We start from the raw sequence: 27032 nt of genomic DNA, 5'->3' as shown, positions 1-27032 counted from the left end.
TTATATATTTCCACCAATTTTAGCTTGGCTTAGTTTACTGTAACTATCTACTAATTTTACTTTTTATTTACATATTTAGTTTTATTTACTTATCACCAAAAAAGTAATTATTTGCAATGCTCTTAATCCTTGTTTAAAGTTAAAGAATAAAGCATTTAATAAAGTAAATCCTCACACCGAAAGTTTCGAGTGTGTAGCATTTTAGCTTTCGGGAATTTCGAACTGATCATTCGAAATTCCCGCCATTTAACTCCACCAACGTTACGTTAAATTTGAGGGAAGGCTGGAAGAACTCGCGGGCGTTGAGACGAATGACTATGGTTTAATACGAGACTGTTTTAGAGCCTAAAGATTAACCACCTGGTAGGGAAGGAGCGGATGTTAAAGAAATTGAGTATTTGTAATTTATGATTCACGAATGTAATGTCATTTTATTGTACCATGATGAAAATATCCTATGTAAATGTTTAGAGTCAGGGAGCGCGGGAAATCTAAGTTTTCGTCGGAGCTGCAGAGCTCAGATCGGTCTCTTTTGCCCAAAGTCCTCAGCTCAAGTAAATGGTCTCTAATTGTAGTCTCTCTCCCCCTTTTTTAACCAGGTCGGTTTCCCTATAGTTTTTGCAAGTGTTATGTGAGATTTGTATCTATGTATATTTAGTTGATCCTTGTGATTGGGGATCAGTGTTATTCATTAAATTACGTGAGAAATTGCTGAAATTGTGTATATTTTTTCTTAATTAGAGTCCGATGTGGACTTAATTTTTTGGGGAACGCATGAGATTATATCAAGTCATATATTTCATTTAGTATGCAGAGTAAATGTTTTGTTATGTTATTCCCTTTCTTAAATAACTATTTTTGCTATAAAATTGTTAAAGTGTAGCTGTATTGTGTTGATTCCTGGAAGGTTTTGGGAGTCTTGCCTCTTCAAGGTCTTGCTATCCGCCCCTTAACATCGGGCTTAGAACTTAATATATTTGTCGAAGTGAAATTCACGACATTAGTCATAATAAAAACTTTATTAATAGTAATTACAGTAAATAATATACTGAAAAGCAGTATTTACAAATTATCTAAATTTTCCCTTAACATTCTTTCAAATCTTTTGGTAGCCTTCCTCTTGGGTCTTACAGATATTTCGCCTTGTTCAACGTGAATAGATTCAGGTTTATTTATACTGCCTGTTTCTACCTCAAATTCCATTGAGTTGTCTTTGGTTGGCCTATCTCTTATAGCATGTGTCACTGACAGTTCCATAGGATAAAGATTACACATAGAATGATATTCTATAGCCCCATTACCTTGCTTTAGTTTCACTGACGTAATATTATTGTCAAATCCTAATATTAATTCTAATACCTTACCCATCATCCAAAATGGTCTAGGCTTATTAATTGCTTTAATTAGGACAATGTCACCAACTTTAATTCTATTTTCCCCACTTACTTTGGTACAAATTTCCACTATGTTCTCTCAGGCTTAAGAGATAATTTTCATACCACAATTTCTTAAAATTTTCAATAATTTCTTCCTGTGTTTCTACAGTTCTCTCTAAAGAAGGTTGACTAGAATCGTCCAACCAAACATCACTGTCATCTTTTCTCAAAATGAGGGAAGAATTACCATGCAATTTGATAAAGGAATTTGGAGTTATAAACTCTAAATTTTCTGAGCTTGATCTATATGTTAAAGGCCTGGAATTTATCGTTAATTGAATATTTGAAAGGGTAGTTAATAATTCAAAGTAAGTTAATTTAGACCTTCCTATTACTTTATAAAGACAATTCTTTAATACTCTAATCAGTCTCTCCTAAGCAGAACCAACCAATGCTGGATATAAGGGTATTTTAATGTGTTCGATATTACATATACTTATTTCAGATTGAAATTCCTGCGACTCCAAAGACCTTTCAAGGATACTTCCACCCTTGAGAAAAGATAGCGTTGTCACTGTACAGGCATTGTGGTATTGTGTACATATTACTAAATCTTTGAAAAGCGAGAACAACATTTTTAGTGGACATGTCTGGTAACAATTCAAAGTGCACAGCGCGCACGTTAAGACAAGTGAAAACTAATATGAAAATTTTTGTGTTCTTACCACTCAACTCATCCCTAACCCAAAGGTGTCCAGTGAAATCAATACCTACATGGTGAAAAGGCTTGACTAAATTCATGTGGTGTTTAGGCATATCTGTAAACTTCGGGTATCTGTAAGCTAAAGCATTATATTTCCTACATATATTACAATTACTCAGCTCAGTCTTTACTGCTGACCAACCCTTGGGAATCCAAAATCCCTGTTCCCTAAGGTAGTTCAATGTAGTGCCTATTCCTAAATGCTGTACTTTCAAATGACAATGCTTTATTAACAATGAGGTGAACCTATGCTCTTTAGGAAGCAATTCTGGGTTATGGACATCAAAGTCAAAGTACAAACACTTAGATATTCTTCCCCTAGACCTAATTACACCCTTTGAATCTAAAAATAGATTTAAATTGGACACTAGAGGAGGTATATTATTAGTAATATTGGCGCTGCTTTGCAAAAAAATCCAATTCTACTGAAAAGTATTCTTTCTGTGCAATTTTCACCCAATACTCTAAGGCTTTCTTTTTAGGATCACCACCCTTTAATCTACTACAAAATTTGAACAAGTAACTGGTAATTCTAAACAATTGTTCATAATTTGACATTTTATTTATATTGAGAATACCAGCGTTTACTTTATTTATTTGCATAGTGTATACTGTACTTATTTGATGCTTAGCCTATAGTAAGGCGATATGCTCAATAAAGGGTAAAGAGGCCACTTGTCAAAATCATTACTCAACCATTCTGGACCTTCTAGCTAATAAGTTGATTTACTTAGATATTTAGTACAGGATAAATCTCTGGTGATCATGTCAGCAGGATTTTCTTCAGTATTAACATAGTGATATAAGACAGGTGGTTTACATAGCTTAGATATTTCAACTTTAAGACCATCTGCCTCCAGTACTCTATTTCTAACAAATTTAGATTTTATTTTAGTTTCTCTGGTCAATAGCCAATTCAAAACCACTTAAGCATCAACACAAATATTAATGAATTGAAAATTTATATTATTGTAGGCTTCTAGTAAGGAAGGTAAACATTTAAAAGCTAGAATTACTCCCATTAGTTCCAAAGTGGGGACACTATGCTCGTTTCCCTTATTCAGTGGAGCCAATTTAGATTTGGAGAACAAATAAGAACTTTTATAATTTTGATTAACCGCATAGGCCACAAACCCATAGGCCTCCACAGAGCAATAAAAAAAAATATGAAGACCATACGAGTCTAGTTCATTAAGGGACTCTCAAGGAAATTTAAGTTCAGATAACATTTCAAAATCTCTACTAATAATTTTCATTTCCCCATAAATATCTTTAGGTAAAGTTTGATCCCAACCAACATCTAATTTCCATATTTTTCTCATTAAAATTTTGCCTCTTATTGTTACAGGAAGGACTATGTTCAAAGGACAAAATATTTTAGAAGTTTGTGACAATACTTTTCTTTTTGTGTCTGCTTCTGGGTCTATTTTTACAAGGTGCGAGACTAAAAGAATCATTATTTACTTTATCCTCTTCGCAAGAATGTTCAACAAGTCTATTATCAGACGCCATTTCTTCTCTCAACTCTACTCAATTGGAGTTCCAAGACCTTAAAATAAAGCCCCTTTGTTCCATCCTATCATTAGCTTGCCTATACAAATTTTTCATTTCATCAATGTTATTGCCAGTTATAAGATTGTTTACATAAAAGTTAAGTTAATATTTCTTTACATACATCATCAGGATAACTTCCTGCGTGATGTTTCATAACAAAATTTGATATAAAAGGTGAAGAAGTGTAACCAAAAACTAGTTTTGTAGCGATAAGATACTTATTTATTTCCCCGTTTCCAAAAGAAACAAAATCTATTTTTATCCACTTCATTTTTTAATTTAATCATCAAAAAAGCTTGTTTGATGTCGCTCAACATTACATATTTTTTGGGCTCAAGCCATGGCATCCTGATGGAAGGTCCCTTTTTGGTAGCTTCCTTGGGTATATCACTACTAAATATTCCCAGAGAATTTAACCACAGGTTATCACAGAATTCTAACTTCTGGAGCGAGTATCCTAAAGGTTTCCCTTTTAAGACATCGTATATCAACAGGGGACGCATGTATTAACGCGCCACATAGCTATCTACACCCCAAACAGAGTTAACACTTCTGTGGGTAGGGGCGGAGAATAGCTGGGAGCCGTTCCACAGCTAATCTCGTTCGTGGCTACTTTTGGTACTTGAGACGTAAACAAACGGGCGCCATTGCTAAATGACGTCACGTCCGTCGTCATCCTTCTTCTAGTAGCTTGCCTTGCTAAGACGGATTTTCCCTTACGCTTTTTCATCAACCTGCATCTTCGTCATGTCGTTACCTTCGGCCTCGCCTTCTTCTGGAAAGTTGAGTACAAGGTTCCAGTATTGTTTAAATAAGCTCTGACCGTAAAGTAAATTTTACTTTTCGAGATATTTGATGTTTTGTGGCAGAGCTGTGCCTCGACCGGACCCGCCATTTTATGGCGTCGCTGTTGTTTTGCATGCCTTATTTAGTTAGCCTCAACAGCGTTTTTTCCGGCCTCTTTAACTAATCGATACTATTAGTTATTTAGTCTTCATAGCTAGGAACTTTTATATCGTGTTTTGACGCTTTTTTATCGGTCATCGACTGACCCCATACCAGTTGGCTACTATAGCCCCTAGGCCAGAGCGCCTATATCAGTGTTCATGCATGATATTTATCAGTGATCCTAGGCTTATTTATGAAGATAGTGGCATTATTTTACAATACTATTGACTGTGATGCAAGTGTTTTCGCCTTCAGGGACCATATAGGGGACAGGTTAGATAGTGTGTCTTTCTAACCTAACCTACATGTAGGACCCCTATATGCTTCCTTCTTCCCCTGCCTTAGGGCATCCCCTCTGTGTAGCCTTGCTCCCCCTACCACGTAAGGGGATCAAGCTCATATCAGAGTATTATATCGCTTCTCTGTCCTCCCTAAGGGAATGATTCCCCCTTAGGGTTGCGTCCGAGACTGAGGAACGGCTAGTCCTTCCTCTATTGCTGGGGCTAGGTCTCCGACCATTCCTGCAATAGCGATACATCTTCCATCCTTCCTAGTTCAGGATGTAACATCCTTGCTCTAGGTTAGGTTTTGGAGGGGTTAGTTGTGTACCTTGCTGAAACGATACCCATGCACCGTTTTCAGACAGGCTGCCTTACCTTAGGCTAGGGAGTGTCCTCCCTTCCTTGGTGGCCGCTCTGGTACAGAACCTCCTCCACAGAAGACCCTTCTCTTCTCCCCTCCCCACCTATCTCTTGTATGGCCTAGCCTATACTTAGGTTAGTCTATACCCATCTGTCCCCTGTCCTACAACTCCTCCTTAGGGTGGAGTGTTAGGGCTACCTTGAGCTCCTGTGTGCAGTCCGCTCTGGTACATATACCCTTCATAGTGTCCTATGGGGTTAGCCACTGGAGGCGTTCTGTCTGCAGGGGTTCTCCCCCCCTCTTGGGTGTTCCCTAGCCCTCCCTTGGGCTACCTTAGCTCCCGGTTCTCTGCGGCCCCTGCTTCTGGGTGATAGGGCTAGACTCTATCATGGGTACACCCACTCAGGTGGGATGTCTTGGGGTCCGTGGCCGGACCCCTACATCCCTCCTTCTGTCTCTTTCACTATCCTGGTGCCAGTCCCTTGCCGCCTCCACTGTCGGTGATACCCACCTCCTACCTTGGTGACTTATCCCTTACCCTCTGGGCCGCCAGTCCTCCGTGTGCCGGGGGACTGCCGCCTGCCGCCGGCATCCAGCCGATGGCCTTCCCTCCTTCCTCATAGCTTTGGTCGTCCGTCCACCGGCCGGCATCCGCTGCCGGCAGTCCGGTTCTGCTATAACCATCCTTGTCCCTGTCACCAAGCCGGCTACCTCCGGCTGCCGGAACCGCCGCTCCCTGCCGGCGTGCCGCCGCAGTGCCGGCGGCCGCCACCCTGGTATTACTCTTGACTTCTATATTGTCTTCCTTAATGCCAGAAACTCTGCTGGAGCGGCCTCCGGCGTGCCGGCGGTCTGCCGGAGCCTTCCGGAGGCGTCAAGACGACTTGCACCCCCTTCTACTAGCTATCATCTGATGTTGATAGCCCTACACTGCAACCAGATGACTTGTTTACGTAAATGGATAGGTATTTTCTTACCGTTCTATTAGTAACCATGCTGTCTTCTTGCATATCACAGATTTCCAGCATGCTGTGTGTATCTTAGCACGGCTGGTTGCTGGAAACCGTTACCCTATGGGATCTTCTAGTTCCCAATTCTAGAATCTGAGTGGCCTCAGTCCTAGCCTTATATCCTTGACAATTTCCAATAGAATTCCCACTGCCCTACGGGCATTCCATGTTGAATTCTATCCTGTGCCTTCGGTCACAACGGATTGTCTATGGATGAAGGTCACGGTAACCAGCCGGGCGAGATACACGGAGTATGTACCTATCTCCCTCTCTCAGCCCATCCTCTGTGCATCACACCTATTGTCAAGTTAAAATTAATAATTAATATTTATCTTTAGTTTAAGAGTCATTCTTATGACCCCCCCATACTCATGTTCTCTTTCTTTTACAGGAGGAGCAGATGAAGTGTGACCACGGCTTCTGTGCAGTGAAGCGCCTGCACTTCTATGGGCATACGGCGTGTAGGACCCACGCCCCTTGTGCCAACAAGAAAGGGGATCTGAAGTTCTGGGACCTGCAGAACTGTACGGTCTGCCAGGATCGCCTGGTCGATGCATTTCATAACCCTCCCTCAGCGGAGATCAGGGACGCTTCTCGGGATAAGCTACGCAAGTGGGTGCGTGGCTTCCAGAAGAACGCCACTGGACCGTACCTTGCCACTGAAGATATGAGGGCCTTATTGTTCCCAAAGGCCTCCCCTGATTCTGTGGTCCCCAAAGATCAGATCCCCACCGTCCAGATCACGGTGGAACCCGACGTAGTCATGGCCCAGTCCATGCACGAGTGTCGCCTGGATTCCGAACATGATGAACATATGTCGGATATTTCGGAGGACACGGAGAGGACCCTCATGGCCCAAGGCGCGGAAGATGAAGAGGACCAGGTGGAATACACCGAGTCGGAGCAGGAGGTCGCTCCGCCTTCCATCCCCGCCCCTACTCCTACACCGATGGAAGTGTCTCTCCCGTCTACCTCCGCTACCTCGGATCCCATCCCATCCGCCCAGGAGATGTTCCGTATGATAGAAGCCCTTATGGAACAAAAGCTTCAAGTGACTCACGAGTTCATCAGGTCCATGGGAGGGTCCAAAGAACCGAAGAAGATCTCGGTTAAGGACCTCCCTGCATGCTCACATGCCAACCCCTGGAGGTATGCCGAGCATATGGTTATCGCGACCGGCAGGATCTTTGTCAGCGATAAGATCGGCACGGTCCCCCTGGAAGAAGTGGAGTTCTTCCCGAACTTTGAGGCTTACCCGGACTGTTACGTCCGGCTTCGTTCTGAACCTGCCTCAAGAGAAGAGACCGAACCCAAGGAGGTGATAGTGTTCGATCTCTCGAAGGCTCAGGCTATGCTAGCCACCGCGTTCAAAAGTAGGGGTTTTACCTGCTCTAAGCTTCCGGCCCAGAGCAAGAAGCACCTTACTTACGTCGCACCCGACGATGCAGTCCTTCCCTTCACGGAAAAGGCCTTCGCTGCGTGCCACAAGGCTGTGGAAGAAGGGAAACCCTGCCCTGCACTGGAGGAGTGCAGACCCTTCTCCACGGTAACTCCCCCCGACGTTCGACACTGGAAGGATATCCAGCATACCTTCGTGGTGGGAAAGTTAGATCCTGACGTAGCCGGACGTCAGTTTAACGAAGACCTCCCGAAACTCAATGACCATCTCCTTCGTCGGGAACAAGACACGAAGGAAAGGCTCGCAGCATCCATGTCCCTCCAGGTACAACTTGATGTCATGGCTGGTGACACCAGAGCCCCCGACCACTACATGGTACTCGCCAAATCGCACATGGCGACTCTGGTAAAAGACTTGTACCACTTCATGAAGGCTCGGAGAGCCTGTCGAGAATTCGTGTTCTCAAGTGCCACTGTGAGACACGAACCCCGGAGGCTGATTTCCTCCAACATCTGGGGTAAACACCTCTTCCCCTCCGATCTTGTGAAAGAGATCACTGACAAGGCTGCCACTGAGAATAGGAACCTTCTCAACAAGTGGGGCATGTCAAAAAAGAGGAAATCCTCTCAGGACGATGGCCCTCAACCTAAGAGGAAATCCTCCAAGCAAAAACCCCAGCAACTTCAACAGCGACGGCAGTTTCCGGGACCCGCTACTCCCCAAGTGGCTGCTCAGCCACAACAGACCTTTCAGTTGGTCACCCAACCGGTTTTGTCCCAGTCACCGGTTTTCACCCCTGCCTTTGAACAACAGACAACTACCTTTCGTCCCAAAGGTAGAGGCTCAAACAGGGGTGCAAGCAGAGACGCATCTCGCCGTCCCTCCAGAGGCAGAGGAGGAAGGGGAGCTAGCGGCCGAGGCAGTAAGCCCTCGGGACACTAGAAGCAATGAAGTGCTTCCGGTGGGAGGAAGACTCCGCCAATTCCAGGATCGTTGGACCTTCGATCCCTGGGCACACAGCAGCATCGTCAAGAAAGGTCTAGGCTGGAGTTGGACTCAACCACCCCCAACCTTCCAGCAATTCTTCCAGCGATCAACCCCCCTTCTGGAAGAATATGTCCTAGACCTCTTGAACAAGAAGGTGATAAGGAGGGTAAAGTCCACCAGGTTCCAAGGGAGACTGTTTTGCGTCCCCAAGAAAGACTCCGACAAACTCAGAGTCATTCTGGACTTATCCCCCCTCAACAAGTTCATAGCGAACGACAAGTTCAAGATGCTGACGCTTCAACAGATAAGGACCCTTCTGCCTCGAGGATCTTACACGGTCTCCATAGACCTGGCGGATGCCTACTGGCACGTTCCGAGGAACCATCACGCTTCCTCCTACCTAGGATTTCGACTCCAAAGGAAAAGCTACGCCTTCAGGGCCATGCCCTTCGGCCTCAACGTGGCCCCTCGGATCTTCACAAAGTTGGCAGACGCCATAGTACAACAGCTCCGCCTCCGAGACGTCCAGGTGATGGCCTACCTCGACGATTGGCTAGTCTGGGCTCCATTGCCCGAGGATTGTTTAAAATCCTGCAGCAAAGTTACACAGTACCTAGAACACCTGGGATTCAAGATAAACGCGAAGAAATCTCGCCTCTCTCCAGCTCAGAAGTTCCAATGGTTAGGAATCCAGTGGAACCTTCAGTCACACCGCCTTTCCATCCCCCAGAAGAAAAGGAAGGAAATAGCAGGGTCTGTCAAGCGACTACTGAAATCCAAGCGGATCTCAAGACGCCAGCAGGAACGAGTTCTAGGCTCTCTACAGTTCGCCTCAGTGACAAACCCGGTGCTTCGTGCACAGCTAAAGGATGCCGCGGGAGTCTGGAGACGTTCTGCATCCATCGCTCGAAGAGACCTCAAGAGACGGCTCCCGAACAGACTTCGACTTCTCCTCAAGCCGTGGTCGGAAGCGACGGCCCTGAAAAGGTCCATCCCTCTTCAACACCCACCTCCATCTGTCAACATCCACACGGACGCTTCGCTGGAGGGTTGGGGAGGTCACTCCCACCAAAAACAGGCTCAAGGCACATGGTCTCCACTATTCAAGACGTTTCACATCAACATCTTGGAGGCCATGGCGGTCCTTCTAACACTGAAGAAACTCTCCCCGCCTCCCTCGATCCATATTCGTCTAACCCTAGACAACTCGGTGGTAGTTCGATGTCTCAATCGCCAAGGCTCAAGATCGCCCCAGATAAATCAGGTGCTTCTAACAATCTTCCGTCTGGCAGAGAGGAAGAAGTGGCACCTATCTGCAGTTCACCTACAAGGATTCCGCAACGTGACGGCGGACGCTCTATCTCGGACAAGCCCGATAGAGTCAGAATGGTCTCTAGACGCAAGATCATTCTCCTTCATCTCTCACCAAGTCCCGGAACTTCAGATCGATCTCTTCGCAACGAGCGACAACAATCAACTTCCTCGATATGTGGCCCCGTACGAGGACCCCAAGGCAGAGGCAGTGGACGCCATGTCCCTGGACTGGAACAGATGGTCCAAGATCTACCTGTTCCCTCCCACCAACCTTCTGCTGAAAGTCCTCTCCAAGCTGAGAACCTTCAAAGGGACAGCGGCCCTAGTGGCTCCCAAGTGGCCCCGGAGCAACTGGTACCCCCTGGTCCTGGAGCTGCAGCCCACGCTGATCCCTCTCCCGGGCCCAGTTCTCTCCCAGCAAGTACAGAAGTCGACTGTCTTCGCTTCATCATCGAAAATCAAGGACCTTCATCTCATGATTTTCTCTCCCTAGCCGCGAAGAAGAGGTTTGGGATCTCGAAGAAAAGTCTAGACTTCCTCGAGGAATACAAGACCGAATCCACAAGACGGCAATACGAATCATCTTGGAGAAAATGGGTCTCATTCGTCAAGGCAAAAAATCCTACGGAAATCACCATTGATTTTTGCATGTCCTTCTTTATTCACCTTCATGGACAGGGCTTGGCAGCCAATACGATTTCTACTTGCAAATCGGCCTTGATTAGACCACTGTTGTATGCCTTCCAAATTGATCTGTCCAGCGACATCTTCAATAAACGGCCGAAAGCATGCGCTCGTCTACGCCCAGCACCCCCACCGAAACCGATCTCCTGGTCATTGGACAAGGTGCTCCATTTCGCCTCCAACTTGGATAATGATTCATGCTCTCTCAAGGATCTGACTCAGAAAGTTATATTTCTCTTTGCTCTTGCTTCAGGAGCCCGAGTCAGCGAAATAGTGGCATTGTCAAGAGAAGAGGGTCATATCCTGTTTACTGACTCAGGAGACCTTACCCTCTTCCCGGATCCGACGTTTCTCGCCAAGAACGAATTACCCACCAAAAGATGGGGCCCTTGGAGAATATGCCCCCTGAAGGAAGATGCCTCTCTATGCCCAGTAGAGAGCCTCAAGGTCTATCTTCGCAGAACTTCGGACTTTGGTGGAGGCCAACTCTTCAAAGGAGAAACATCGGGCAGCGACCTGTCACTGAAACAACTAAGAGCGAAAATCACCTACTTCATTCGCAGAGCAGATCCTGACAGTACACCCGCCGGTCACGATCCTAGAAAAGTTGCATCGTCTCTGAATTTCTTTCAGAGTATGGACTTTGAAAGCCTTACGAGTTTCACAGGCTGGAAGTCCTCGCGTGTTTTCTTTAAACATTATGCGAAACAAGTGCACGAAGTCAAACATTTTGTGGTAGCCGCAGGTAGTGTTATGAAACCTGCACCTAACTCTGCATAGAACAGCGAGTTACTTGGGACTCTACCTCTTCGGGTGCCTATGTTGACCCTCGAGTGATACGTAGTGATGTCGAAAACACTTAGTGCTTTCTTATAACTGTTCTTATCCCAGGTGAAATGTCATAGTCGTCACACGAGTGCCGCATGCCTAGAGCATGATGTGTTTTATTTAAAGACTGACGTTCCTCGAGAACGAGTGCCTACTAATAAATTTGAAATTCCCTTTCAGATTCAAGAGCAAGTCTTTATTACTATGTACATTATAATTTGTTGTAAATTAACTTTACATATTATTGCAATTCATTTCAATTTTCTGCAATTGTGAAATAAAATTCTTATTTTATTACTTGTGCGTCTCAATCCGCTCCTACTTATCCTATGAAATACATGTCTGTCATAGTTTTATTATCCCCTTCCTCTTATGGTTAATGAAGATACTAAGGTCTCAACCCTTATTATATATTCACCTACGCAATGTAATATTCCAATACGAATACTTACTCTTCATACCTTAGAGACGAGACAATTCTCCTCTACATACAGTGCCTAACCACCACTCGTCTGCTTTTGAGAATGTTCCTTTATGAATGCCAACCATTCAGTCTTGTCTCCAAGTTCTTCAGGTTCTTCTAGCAGGGTGAATAGCCCTTCGATACCCGCTTTGATCTCGGCATGGCCCGTGGGAACTTCACCGCCAGGGGGGCAGGAAGGTCTCTTCCCTACGGTTCTTTTATTAAGATTACTATGCTACCCTGTTCAAAGCCCTTGGCACTTACTCAATAGGGGAAAATCTACCACGATACATTGATTCTCTGGTATTCTTCCATCAGGATGCCATGGCTTGAGCCCAAAAAACGGATTTTGAGCGAAGCGAAAAATCTATTTTTGGGTGAGATAGCCATGGCGTCCTGATCGACCCTCCCTGCTACTTCATCCAGTTTTTTAAGTCCCACCCTGCTCTGCTGTATCATGGCGATTGGCAAGCAACTGGCTTCAGGATGACGACGGACGTGACGTCATTTAGCAATGGTGCCCGTTTGTTTACGTCTCGAGTACCAAAAGTAGCCACGAACGAGATTAGCTGTGGAACGGCTCCCAGCTATTCTCCGCCCCTACACACCGAAGTGTTAACTCTGTTTGGGGTGTAGATAGCTATGTGGCGCGTTAATACATGCGTCCCCTGTTGATATACGATGTCTTAAAAGGGAAACCTTTAGGATACTCGCTCCAGAAGTTAGAATTCTGTGATAACCTGTGGTTAAATTCTCTGGGAATATTTAGTAGTGATATGCCCAAGGAAGCTACCAAAAAGGAACCTTCCATCAGGACGCCATGGCTATCTCACCCAAAAATAGATTTTTCGCTTCGCTCAAAATCCGTTATTAGTTCTAAAGTAAAAGAGCAATTTCAATATTGAGCCCATTAAATCTATCCCAGGATAAGCTGCTTCATAAGTGAAGGCAATTCCCTGTAAGCTTTTAAAGAAGTTAAATACTGACCTGATTTTTGTGGTAATTTGCTCTCCTAATTTTATAACTGGTCTATGTGGGATCCATACATACTTATGATAGTCAGAAGGACTTACTTTAATTTCCTCGGTTATACCATCCTCAAGTTGTTTATCAAAAACTTCTTGGTACTTGTCAATGAGACCCTTTTTACCAAGATACTCTACTGTTCGGTCTAACTTAAGTGAAACAAAATTATTAGATTGGATGCTGTCAATTTTATCAGTATACCAGGGCAATTCTACATGATGAAATCCATTATCAAAAGAGATCCCCTCTCTAAATCTGTCAATTTGTTCTTTATCAAAGGAGACCAATTCTTTTTCACACGTTTTCATTCTCAAGGATTCAAGACTAAAAATGTGTTAAAAGTCCATTGTCTACCTCACTGTCTTCTAATATATGCTCTAATGGATTGAAATAAGATTTTAGAGGATCCATTACTAAATTTACCACGTTTTGTTTAAACATTGTGTTTTCTTATTAACTATGGAGTCCATAACAGCTCTACTTTCTGCCTCATCCAAAAAGTTGAACACATTACCAACAGGAGCTACTCTATTATTCATGACTAAACAAGCTCCACCCAACATTTTAGTCCAAGTTACCGAAGGCAAAAACTGAATGATATCTATTCTTATTAACATGTCAACCTTCATGCTTTCTGTGGTCACAAAGTCTCATCCAATAAAGCAATATTGCTTTCTTTAAATCTATTTTTTGGGCTCAAGCCATGACGTCCTGATGGAAGGTTCCTTCAGTAGCTTCCTCGGGTATATTTAACTACAGTGGATATTCCCAGAGAATTAAACTAAAGTTTATCACAGAATTCTAACTTCTAGTGCGAGTACCCTAAAGGTTTCCCTCTAGGATATCGTATATCAACAGAGGACGCATGTATTAACACGCCACATAGCTATCTGCACCCCATATAGAGTTAACACTTCGATATGGAAAGGTGGCTGAGTAACTGAGGAGCCGTTCCAAAGTTACTCTCATCCGTGGCTACTTTTGGTACTCGAGACGTAAACAAACGGGCGCCATTGCTAAATGACGTCATGCCCGTCCTCATCCTTTCGCCTGTAGCTTCTACGCTAAGTCGGATTTTTCCCAAGTGACTCTTTTATCTGCTTACATCGCCGTAATGTCGCAGCCTTCAGCCTCGCCTTCTTCTGGAAAGTTGAGTACCAGGTCCTAGTATTGTTTAAATAAGCTCTGGCCGTAAAGTAACTTCTAATTTTCTTAAAATATCGTGTTTTGTGGCGGACGCGCCATGACTGCGTCGCTGTTCACGTTGCATGCCTTATTTAGTTAGCCAGAACAGCCTTCTCCGGTCCTTTAACTAATTAATATTATTAGTTATTTAGTTATCATACCTAGGAAATCATTATATCATGTTTTAGCGCTCTTCAGACTACGGTCGCTGTTCGACCCCATACTAGATCGCTAGCTTAGCCCCTTGGCTTGACAGCCTAGTGCTCTTTTTCATGCATGATATATATTAGTGTTCCTAAGTTAAATTATGAAGATTTTGGCATTATTAAACATACTAGTTACTGTGATGTAAGTGTTTTCGCCTTCGGGGACCATACAAGGGACTGAGTTGGTTGTGTACCAACCCCCTCCTAACCTAATGTAGGAACCCTTGTATGCTCCCTATTCCCCCTGCCTGCGGGTAATTCCCTCTGGGTAGACTTGCTTTCCCTTCTATATAGGGAGATCATGTCTACACCCAGAGTATTTATCGCTTCTCTGCCTACCCTAAGGGAATGAACCCCCCTTAGGGTCGTGCCTGAGACCTTAGGAAGGGCTCTGCCCTTCCTCCAGTTGCACTTGGTTGGGTTACCCTTCCTCCCTGCAACTAGCGATGTGTCTTTGTCTTTCCTAGCCTAGGAGTTAGTCCTCCTACTCTAGGTTAAGCTCTGGGGGTAGACTCTGTCTTATTATAGTTTTGGGACAGTACATTAGTACTGTACTTGATCTGGGCTACCTATCCTAGGTTAGGGAGCGTTCTCCCTTGCCTTGGTGGCCGCTCTCATACAGAGTCTACCCATTTAGAAAGACCCCTATTTCTCCCTCCCCACTCTATCCCCTTGGTGTAGGGCTGCCTACACACCCCTGTCCTTGGTCCTACAACTCATCCCCTGGGTGGAGTGGTAGGGCTAGCCTTGTTCTCCTGCTGAGCTAGCCACTCTGGTACACATACCCTTCATAGCGTTCTATAAGGGTGGTTGCCGGCGGCGGTCCTGCCGGCGGGGGATTCCCCCGTCTTTGAGCACCCTCTATCCCTCCCTTGGGTTACCTCAGGCTCCCGGCCGTCTGCCGGCCCACTGCCGCCGGATGTTAGGAGTATCTACTCCTATCATGAGTGCACTCTCTCCGGGGGGATACCGGAGGGGTATAGGATATTACCCCTCCCATCCCTCCTTACCTTTTTCTCTCTCTATCTTGGTGCCGGTCCCTTGCCGTCTCTACTGCCGGCGATAACCGCCACTACCTCAGGTGACCTTTATTCATAAGATGCCTTCCCCCTCTAAGACGTCAGCCTACCGAGTGCCGGAGGCTGCCGCCTTCCGTCGACATACTGCCGATGTCCCACCCCTTATATTTACCTAGCAACAGCCGGCCGACTTTCGGAGTCTGCCGCCCACATGCCGGCAATCTAGGTATCCACCCTTATATATATCTCTTATGAATTAAACTAAGGCTCACCATGCCGTCAGCCTCCGGCTGCCGGAGCCCGCCACCTCTGCCGGCGATCTGCCGCTGTGCCGACAGTCGCCACTGTGGTATTATCCATCTCGGTTGCTCAGTGTGTCTGCCTTGATGTTTTCCACCCTGCAGGACCGGCCTCCGGTGTGCCGTCAGTCTGTCGGCGCCCCCTCATGAGACGCTAAGGGACATGTACCCCTTCCCTGGCTGCCGGCAACATGCCGGCAGTCAATATGATGCAGTCAGATAGCCTGGCCACCTCCATATAAGTATTGTTATACCAACTAAAATAGTGGCTATGCTGTTTGATTGCACATCACAACAATTCCAGCATATTCTGTGTATCTCAGTGCAGTCGATTGCCGGAACCTACATTTACTAAGGGGTTTATCCTATTTTCCCCTCTCCCCCTAGGCTCTGAGTGGTCTCAGATCCTGGTACACTCTGCGGACAATTCCTTTTAAAAGCCTAGCTTGGCTCATCCATACGGATTTCCCTCATTTGTGACCCTCGGGTCCAAAGGAATTGTCTACGGATAAGGTTACGGTAACCGGCTGGGCGGGATTCACAAGTATGTGTCTATCTACTTCCTTTCCCGCTCATCAATCTTGAACATTAATACTCTATTATAGATTAAGTTATTCTTAATTTTATGGTAATGTGAGTCATTCTTATGCCTTCCATGTACTCATGATCTCTTTCTTTTACAGGAGTATATGAAGTGCGAAAGCAACTTCTGTGGAGTGAAGGGCCCAGACTTCTACGGGCACAAGGCGTGCCGGACCCACGCCCCCTGCGCCGCCAAGAAAGGCGACCTTAAATTTTGGGACCTGCAGAACTGTTCAGTCTGCAAGAGTCTTCTTGTCGAGGCGTTCGACGATCCTCCTACCACGGAGGTAAGGGACATCGCTAGAGAGAAGCTACGCAAATGGGTGCGTGGCTTCCAAAAGAATGCCACTGGACCGTATCTTCCCAATGAAGACTTGAGGGCTTTGCTTTTTCCAAAAGCATCCAAGGACTTGGTGGTCCCTCGAGAACAAATTCCCACCGTCCAGATTGTGGTCGAACCCGACGTCGTCATGGCACAGTCCATGCGTGAATGCCATCTTGATTCCGACAACGTGGAACGTATGTCGGAGGTGTCCGAAGAGACGGAGAAGAACCTCATGGGCGAGGAGCTTGACTATGAGGAAGATCAGGTGGAATACCCTGACTCGGAGAACGAGGTCGCTCCTGCTCCCCCAGCAATTCCAGCACTGTCCGAGGACCCTGTTCCTTCGACTTCTGCCACCCCGGACCCTCTTCCATCGGCCACTCAAGAGGTCTTCAGAATGCTTGAAGCCCTCATGGACAAGAAGCTGCGCGAGACTCGGGAACAATTCCGGACAACTCTTGTCGGCTTCAAACAACCGAAGAAGATTTCGGTTAAGGACCTCCCCACCTGCTCGGAAGCTAACCCTTGGAGATACGCCGAGCATATGCCAATCACTACTGGCAAGATCTACATTAGTGAAAGGGTTGGCTCTATTTTGTTGGAAGAAGTGGAGTTCTTCCCGAATTTCGAGGCTTATCCGGACTGTTACGTCCGGCTCAGATCCGAACCAGCCTCAAAAGAAGAGACCGAACCGAAGGAAGTGATTGTGTTCGATCTCGCGAAGGCCCAAGCTATGCTAGCTCAGGCAGTGAAGAGCCAGGGTTTCACAAACTCCAAGATGCCAGCGCTGAGTAAGAAGCATCCAACCTTCGTTGCTCCAGCTACTGCGACCTTCCCCTTCATTGAAAAGGCCTTCCAAGCGGTCATGAAGGCTGTGGAGGAAGGGAAGCCTTGCCCTGCACTGGAGGAGTGCAGACCCTTCTCCCTTACTCTTCCCCCGATGATAGGAACTGGAAAGACATCCAGTCGACCTTCACAGTAGGAAAACTAGAACCTGAAACTAGAACTAGAACGAGGACCTCCCACGGCTGAACGATCACCTCCTTCGTAGGGAACAGGATACGAAGGAGAGACTCGCCGCTTCGCTGTCCCTCCAGGTACAGCTAGAACTCATGGCCGGGGACACCAGAGTCCTGGACTTTTACATGGTCCTTGCTAAGTCGCACCTGGCGACCGTAACTAAGGACCTATACAGTTTCGCTAGGGCTCGTAGAGCCTGTAGGGAATTCGTATTCGCCAGTGCAACGGTGAAACACAAACCCCAGAGAATGATTTCCTCCAATATCTGGGGCAAACATCTCTTCCCGTCTACCTTGGTGAAAGAGATAGTGGACAAAGCTGCTACGGAGAACAGGAACCTTCTCCATAAGTGGGGCATGTCCCGAAAGAGGAAGTCCTCTCAGGACGATGGCCCTCAGCCTAAGAGGAAATCCTCAAAACCCAGACCCCAGCAACGTCAACCAAGACGACAGTTTCCAGGTCCCGCTACTCCCCAAGTGGCTACGCAGCCACAACAGACCTTTCAATTGGTCCCCCAGCCGGTGGTGTTGCAATCACCGGTCTTCACCCCTGCCTATGAGCAACACTCGACTACCTTTCGTCCCAAAGGTAAGGGCTCACGCAGAGGCTCCGGCAGAGATTCTTCTCGCCGTCCCTCCAGAGGCAGAGGAGGAAGGGGAGCTAGCGGCCGAGGTGGCAAACCCTCGGGACACCAGAAGCAATGAAGTGCTTCCGGTGGGAGGAAGACTCCGCCAATTTCAGGATCGTTGGACATTCGATCCTTGGGCACACAGCATCTTCAAGAAAGGACTGGGCTGGAGCTGGATTCAACCACCCCCATCCTTCCAGCAATTCTTCCAACAGTCAACCCCTCTCCTGGAAGAATATGTCCTGGAACTCTTGAACAAGAAGGAGATCAGGAGGGTAAAGTCAACCAGGTTCCAAGGGAGACTCTTTTGTGTTCCCAAGAAAGACTCAGACAAACTCAGAGTCATTCTAGACTTGTCCCCTCTCAACAAGTTCATTGCGAACAACAAATTCAAGATGCTGACTCTGCAACAAATAAGGACCCTTCTGCCTCACAGGGCCTACACGGTCTCCATAGACCTGGCGGATGCCTACTGGCACATTCCAATGAATCACTACGCTTCCTCCTACCTAGGATTTCGACTCCAAAGGAAAAGTTACGCCTTCAGGGCCATGCCCTTCGGGCTCAACGTGGCTCCACGGATCTTCACCAATCTGGCAGACGCAATCGTCCAACAGCTACGTCTTCAGGGCGTCCAAGTGATGGCCTACCTAGACGACTGGCTAGTCTGGGCGACATCGCCCGAAGATTGTCTGAGAGCCTGCAACAAAGTCACCCAGTTCCTAGAGCATCTGGGCTTCAAGATAAACGCAGAAAAATCTCGCCTCTCTCCAGCTCAGAAGTTCCAATGGTAGGGAATCCATTGCCTTCAGTCACACCGCCTTTCCATTCCACAGAAGAAAAGGAAGGAAATAGCAGGGTCTGTCAGAAGACTTCTAAAATCCAAACGGATCTCAAGACGACAACAGGAACAAGTTCTCGGCTCTCTACAGTTCGCCTCTGTGACAAACTCAGTGCTTCGCGCACAGCTAAAGGATGCCGCGGGAGTCTGGAGACGATTCGCATCCATCGCTCGAAGAGACCTCAAGAGACGACTTCCAAACAGACTTCGCTTACTTTTAAAACCGTGGTCAGAAGCAAAGGCCCTGAAAAGGTCCATCCCTCTTCAACACCCGCCTCCATCGATCAACATCCACACGGACGCTTCACTGGAGGTTTGGGGAGGTCACTCCCACCAACAGCAGGTTCAAGGAACATGGTCTCCCCTATTCAAGACGTTTCACATCAACATCTTGGAGGCCATGGCGGTTCTTCTCACCCTGAAGAAACTCTCCCCGCCTCCCTCGATCCACATCCGTCTGACTCTGGACAACTCGGTGGTAGTCAGATGTCTCAATCGTCAGGGTTCGAGATCGCCCCAAATAAATCAGGTAATTCTCCCAATCTTTCGTTTGGCAGAAAGGAACAAATGGCACCTGTCTGCAGTTCACCTACAAGGATTCCGCAACGTGATTGCGGACGCTCTATCGAGGACAAGCCCAATAGGGTCGGAATGGTCTCTAGACGCAAGATCATTCTCCTTCATCTCTCACCAAGTCCCGGAACTTCACGACAAGTGACAACAATCAACTTCCTCGATATGTGGCCCCGTACGAGGACCCCAAGTCAGAAGCAGTGGACGCCATATCCCTGGATTGGAACAGATGGTCCAGGATCTACCTGTTCCCTCCTCCCAACCTTCTGCTGAAAGTCCTATCCAAACTGAGAACCTTCAAAGGGACAGCGGCCCTAGTGGCTCCCAAGTGGCCCCGGAGCAATTGGTATCCCCTGGTCCTGGAGCTGCAGCCCACGCTGATCCCCCTACCGGGCCCAGTTCTCTCTCAACAAGTACAGAAGTCGACTGTCTTCGCTTCATCACTGAAAGTCAGGGACCTTCATCTCATGATTTTCTCTCCTTAGCCGCAAAGAAAAGGTTTGGGATCTCGAAGAAAAGCTTAGACTTCCTCGAGGAGTACAAGACTGAGTCTACCAGACGGCAGTACGAATCTTCCTGGAAAAAGTGGGTCTCCTTCGTCAAGGCAAAAAATCCTACGGAAATCACCATTGATTTTTGCATGTCCTTCTTCATTCACCTTCATGGACAAGGCTTAGCGACCAACACGATTTCCACTTGTAAATCGGCCTTGACTAGACCACTCCTATACGCCTTCCAGATTGATCTGTCCAGCGATATCTTCAATAAACTGCCAAAGGCATGCGCTAGACTACGCCCAGCACCCCCACCAAAACCTATCTCCTGGTCCCTGGACAAGGTGCTCCATTTTGCTTCTAGCCTGGACAACGATTCGTGCCCTCTGAAAGACCTGACTCTAAAAGTTATCTTCCTTTTTGCTCTCGCCTCGGGAGCCCGAGTCAGTGAAATAGTGGCATTATCAGGAGAATAGGGTCATATCCTGTTCGCCGAGACAGGAGATCTTACCCTCTTCCCCGATCCGACGTTTCTCGCCAAGAATGAACTACCCACCAAGAGATGGGGCCCTTGGAGAATCTGCCCCCTGAAGGAAGATGTCTCTCTATGCCCAGTGGAGAGTCTTAAGGTCTTTCTTCGAAGAACTTCAGACTTCGGTGGAGGACAACTCTTCAAAGGAGAAACATCGGGTAGCGACCTGTCACTGAAACAACTAAGAGCGAAAATCACCTACTTCATTTGCAGAGCGGATTCTGACAGTACACCCGCAGGTCACGATCCTAGAAAAGTCGCTTCTTCTCTGAACTTCTTCCAGAGTATGGATTTCGAAAGCCTCAAGAGCTTTACAGGCTGGAAATCATCGAGCGTTTTCTTCAAGCACTACGCAAAACAAGTGCACGAAGTGAAGCATTTCGTGGTAGCTGCAGGTAGTGTTATGAAACCTGCTGCTTAAATCTGCATGGAACAGTGAGTTACTTGGGGCTCTAACTCTACGGGTGCCTGTGTTGACCATATTGTGATACATAGTGATTTAATGGACACTTAGTTTTTCTCATAGACTGTTCTTTACCAAGGTGAAATGTCATAGACTTTACATGAGTGCCACATGCCCTAGGGCATGGAGTGTTTTCTTTGAATTTTAAAAGACTGGCGTTCCTCTGGGAACTTGTGTTTCTAAAAAGCAAACTTTTCTTTTCAGAATCAAGATTACTATCTTTCATTTCTATGTACATTATTCTTTATTATTGTCAATAAATTCTATAATCATTATTGTAATTACTTCCATAATGATCTGCAATCCTAAAAATAAAATGTCTATTTTATTTCCATGTGCGTCTCCTTTCGCTCCTATTCCTTATCAAGAAATATACGATTGTTATAGTTTCATTTACCTCTTTAATGATGATCAAAAAGAATAATATAAGTAATTATGTTATATACTCACTTATGCCTTGATAATATTCCTACTCGAATATTAACCTTTGTCCTGTCTCCGAGACCAGCATGATCTCTCCTCCGAGGAGTAGTAATTATGTTATATACTTACTTATGCTTGATAATATTCCTACTCGAATATTAACCTTTGTCTTGTCTCCGAGTCCAGCATGATCTCTCCACTGGGTGAGTAGTTCTTCAATGATCGCTTCGAGATGTTCCTATTGTCCACCAGGACTTCCCTGCCAGGGGGGGGCAGGAAGCCAGTTCATCATAGAATCTCTGGTAAGGCCATGTTCTATAATACTGTTCGAAGCCCTTGGCACTTAGATTAAAGGGGAAAAAATCCACGATACATTAATTCTCTGGTACACTTCCATCAGGACGTCATGGCTTGAGCCCAAAAAACGGATTTTGAGCGAAGCGAAAAATCTATTTTTGGGTGAGATAGCCATGACGTCCTGATGGACCCTCCCGTCTATTCTAGTCCAGCCTTTCAGGCCCCTCCCTGACCTACTGTATCGCGGAGATTGGTAGAAGCTGAGCTCAGGATGAGGACGGACGTGACGTCATTTAGCAATGGCGCCCGTTTGTTTACGTCTCGAGTACCAAAAGTAGCCACGGATGAGAGTAACTTTGGAACGGCTCCTCAGTTACTCAGCCACCTTTCCATATCGAAGTGTTAACGCTATATGGGGTGCAGATAGCTATGTGGCGTGTTAATACATGTGTCCCCTGTTGATATACGATATCCTAAAGGGAAACCTTTAGGGTACTCACACCAGAAGTTAGAATTCTGTGATAACCTTTAGTTTAATTCTCATGGGAATATCCACTGTAGTTAAATATACCCTAGGAAGCTACTGAAGGAACCTTCCATCAGACGTCATGGCTATCTCACCCAAAAAACGGATTTTGAGCGAAGCGAAAAATCTATTTTTGGGTGAGATAGCCATGGCGTCCTGATGGAAGGTTCCTTTTTGGTAGCTTCCTTGGGTAAATAGCTACTAGATATTCCCAGAGAATTTAACCACAGGTTATCACAGAATTCTAACTTCTGGAGCGAGTATCCTAAAGGTTTCCTTTAAGACATCGTATATCAACAGGGGACGCATGTATTAACGCGCCACATAGCTATCTGCACCCCACATAGAGTTAACACTTCGATGTGGAGGGGCGGAGAATAGCTGGGGAGCCGTTCCACAGCTATACTCGTCCGTGGCTACTTTTGGTACTCGAAACGTAAACAAACGGGCACCATTGCTAAATGACGTCACGTCCGTCCTCATCCTGACGCCAGTTGCTTGCCGATCACCATGATACAGCAGGACAGGGTGGGACCTGAAAGGCTGGACGAAGTAGCAGGGAGGGTCCATCAGGTCGCCATGGCTATCTCACCCAAAAATAGATTTTTCGCTTCGCTCAAAATCGTTTTTTGGGCTCAAGCCATGGCGTCCTGATGGAAGAATACCAGAGAATCAATGTATCGTGGTAGATTTCCCCTTGTAGTGTAAGTGCCGAGGACTTTGAATAGAGTAAGCATAGTAACCTCGATAGAGGTTCCGTGGGGCTGAAACTTCCTGCCCCCCTTGGCAGAGAAGTCCCAACGGACCATGCTGAGGATCAAAGTGGTTCTCGAAGGGCTACCCACCTTGCGGGGAGAACGTGAAGAACTCGGAGACAAGACAGAATGGTTGACATTCATATAGGAACATTCTCAATGACAGACCAGTGGTGGTTAGGCACTGTATATTGAAACAAGAGAACGGTCTGGTCTCGAAGGTATAGCGCAAGTAAGTATTCAGTTAGGAATATTACATAGCATAGGTGAGTATATAATATGGATTGAACCAATTATTCTTCATCATTTTTTAAATAAAAAGGAGGGGATAAAGAAAACTATGACAACCATGTATTTCATAGTATAAGTAGGAGCGTATTGAGACGCACAAGTAATAAAATAGACATTTTATTTCACAATTGCAGAATATGGTAAATAAATGCAATAAGGGATGTAAAAGTAATTTACAATAAATTATAATGTACATAGTAATGAAAGACTTCGCTCTTGAATCTGAAAGAAAATTTCAAATTATTAGAAGGCACAGGTTCCAGAGGAACGTCAGTCTTTAATAAGGAAAAAACACATCATGCTCTAAGCATGCGGCACTCATGTGACGACTATGACATTTCACCTTGAAAAGAACAGTCTATGAAAAAATACTAAGTGTCTCTGAATTCACTACCTATCACACGAGGGTCAACATAGGTACCCGAGGAGTTAAAGTCCCAAGTAACTCGCTGTTCTATGCAGAGTTAGGTGCAGGTTTCATAACACTACCTGCGGCTACCACGAAATGTTTGACTTCATGCACTTGTTTCGCGTAATGCATGAAGAAAACACGCAAGGATTTCCAGCCTGTGAAACTCTTGAGGCTTTCGAAATTCATGCTCTGAAAGAAATTCAGAGACGATGCGACTTTTCTAGGATCATGACCTGCGGGTGTACTGTCAGGATCCGCTCTGCGAATGAAGTAGGTGATTTTCGCTCTTAGTTGTTTCAGTGACAGGTTGCTACCCGATGTTTCTCCTTTGAAGAGTTGGCCTCCACCAAAGTCAGAAGTTCTACGAAGATAGACCTTGAGGCTCTCTACTGGACATAGAGAGGCATCTTCTTTCAGGGGGCAGATTCTCCAAGGGCCCCATCTTTTGGTGGGTAGTTCGTTTTTAGCGAGAAACGTCGGATCCGGGAAGAGGGTAAGGTCTCCTGAGTCTGTAAACAGGATGTGACCCTGGTCCCTTGATAATGCCACTATTTCGCTGACTCGGGCTCCTGAGGCAAGAGCAAAAAGAAATATAACTTTTTGAGTCAGATCCTTGAGAGGGCACGAATTGTTGTCCAAGTTGGAGGCAAAATGGAGCACCTTGTCCAGGGACCAGGAGATAGGTTTTGGTGGGGGTGCTGGGCATAGACGAGCGCATGCCTTCGGCAGTTTATTGAAGATGTCGCTGGACAGATCAATCTGGAAGGCGTACAGTAGTGGTCTAGTCAAGGCCGATTTGCAGGTAGAAATCGTGTTGGCTGCTAAGCCTTGTCCATGAAGGTGAATGAAGAAGGACATGCAAAAATCAATGGTGATTTCCGTAGGATTTTTTGCCTTGACGAATGAGACCCATTTTTTCCAGGATGACTCGTATTGCCGTTGTGTGGATTCGGTCTTGTATTCCTCGAGGAAGTCTAGACTTTTCTTCGAGATCCCAAACCTTTTCTTCGCGGCTAGGGAGAGAAAATCATGAGATAAAGGTCCCTGACTTTCGATGATGAAGCGAAGACAGTCGACTTCTGTACTTGCTGGGAGAGAACTGGGCTCGGGAGAGGGATCAGCGTGGGTTGTAGCTCCAGGACTAGGGGGTACCAGTTGCTCCGGGGCCACTTGGGAGCCACTAGGGCCGCTGTTCCTTTGAAGGTTCTCAGTTTGGAGAGGACTTTTAGCAGAAGGTTGGTGGGAGGGAACAGGTAGATCCTGGACCATCTGTTCCAATCCAGTGACATGGCATCCACTGCTTCTGCCTTGGGGTCCTCGTACGGGGCCACATATCGAGGAAGTTGATTGTTGTCGCTTGTTGCGAAGAGATCGATCTGAAGTTCTGGGACTTGGTGAGAGATGAAGGAGAAGGATCTTGCGTCTAGAGACCATTCCGACTCTATCGGGCTTGTCCGAGATAGAGCGTCCGCCGTCACGTTGCGGAATCCTTGTAGATGAACTGCAGACAGGTGCCATTTCTTCTTCTCTGCCAGACGGAAGATTGGGAGAAGCACCTGATTTATCTGGGGCGATCTTGAGCCTTGGCGATTGAGACATTGAACTACCACCGAGTTGTCCAGGGTTAGACGAATATGGATCGAGGGAGGCGGGGAGAGTTTCTTCAGAGTTAGAAGGACCGCCATGGCCTCTAAGATGTTGATGTGAAACGTCTTGAGTAGGGGAGACCATGTTCCTTGAGCCTGTTTTTGGTGGGAGTGACCTCCCCAACCCTCCAGCGAAGCGTCCGTGTGGATGTTGAGTGATGGAGGTGGGTGTTGAAGAGGGATGGACCTTTTCAGGGCCTTTGCTTCCGACCACGGCTTTAGGAGTAACCGAAGTCTGTTTGGGAGCCGTCTCTTGAGGTCTCTTCGAGCGATGGATGCGGAACGTCTCCAGACTCCCGCAGCATCCTTTAGCTGTGCACGTAGCACTGGGTTTGTCACTGAGGCGAACTGTAGAGAGCCTAAAACTCGTTCCTGCTGACGTCTTGAGATCCGTTTGGATTTCAGCAGTCTTTTGACAGACCCTGTTATTTCCTTCCTTTTCTTCTGGGGAATGGAAAGGCGGTGTGACTGGAGGTTCCACTGGATTCCTAACCATTGGAACTTCTGAGCTGGAGAGAGGCGAGATTTCTTCGTGTTTATCTTGAATCCCAGGTGTTCCAGAAACTGGGTGACTTTGTTGCAGGATCTTGGACAATCTTCGGGCGATGGAGCCCAGACCAGCCAGTTGTCGAGGTAGGCCATCACCTGGACGCCGCAGAGGCGAAGCTGTTGAACGATGGCGTCTGCCAGCTTTGTGAAGATCCGTGGGGCCACATTGAGGCCGAAGGGCATGGCCCTGAAAGCGTAGCTTTTCCTTTGGAGTCGAAATCCTAGGTAGGAGGAAGCGTGGTGGTTCATTGGTACGTGCCGGTAGGCATCCGCCAGGTCTATGGAGACCGTGTAGGAACCTTGAGGCAGAAGGGTCCTTATCTGTTGAAGAGTCAGCATCTTGAACTTGTTGTTACCTATGAACTTGTTGAGGGGGGATAAGTCTAGAATGACGAGTTTGTCGGAGTCCTTCTTGGGGACGCAAAACAGTCTCCCTTGGAACCTGGTTGACTTTACCCTCCTTATCACCTTCTTGTTCAAAGTTCTAGGACATATTCATCCAGAAGGGGGGTTGACTGTTGGAAGAACTGCTGGAAGGTTGGGGGTGGTTGAGTCCAGCTCCAGCCTAGACCCTTCTTGACGATGCTGTGTGCCCAGGGATCGAAGGTCCAACGATCCTGGAATTGGCGGAGTCTTCCTCCCACCGGAAGCACTTCATTGCTTCTGGTTTCCCGAGGGCTTACTACCTCGGCCGCTAGCTCCCTTTCCTCCTCTGCCTCTGGAGGGATGGCGAGATGCGTCTCTGCCTGCACCTCTGTTTGAGCCTCTACCTTTGGGACGAAAGGTAGTTGACTGTTGCTCGAAACCAGGGGTGAAAACCGACGACTGTGACAAGACCGGTTGGGTGACCAGCTGAAAGGTCTGCTGTGTCTGAGCTGCCACTTGGGGAGTAGCGGATCCCGGAAACTGCCGTCTCTGTTGACGTTGCTGGGGTTTTGGTTTTGTGGGTTTCCTCTTAGGTTGAGGGCCGTC

The sequence above is a fragment of the Palaemon carinicauda genome, chromosome 27 (genome assembly GCF_036898095.1).
Source record: "Palaemon carinicauda isolate YSFRI2023 chromosome 27, ASM3689809v2, whole genome shotgun sequence".
Classification (NCBI taxonomy): domain Eukaryota; kingdom Metazoa; phylum Arthropoda; class Malacostraca; order Decapoda; family Palaemonidae; genus Palaemon; species Palaemon carinicauda.
Note: the sequence above shows the minus strand (reverse complement) of the source record.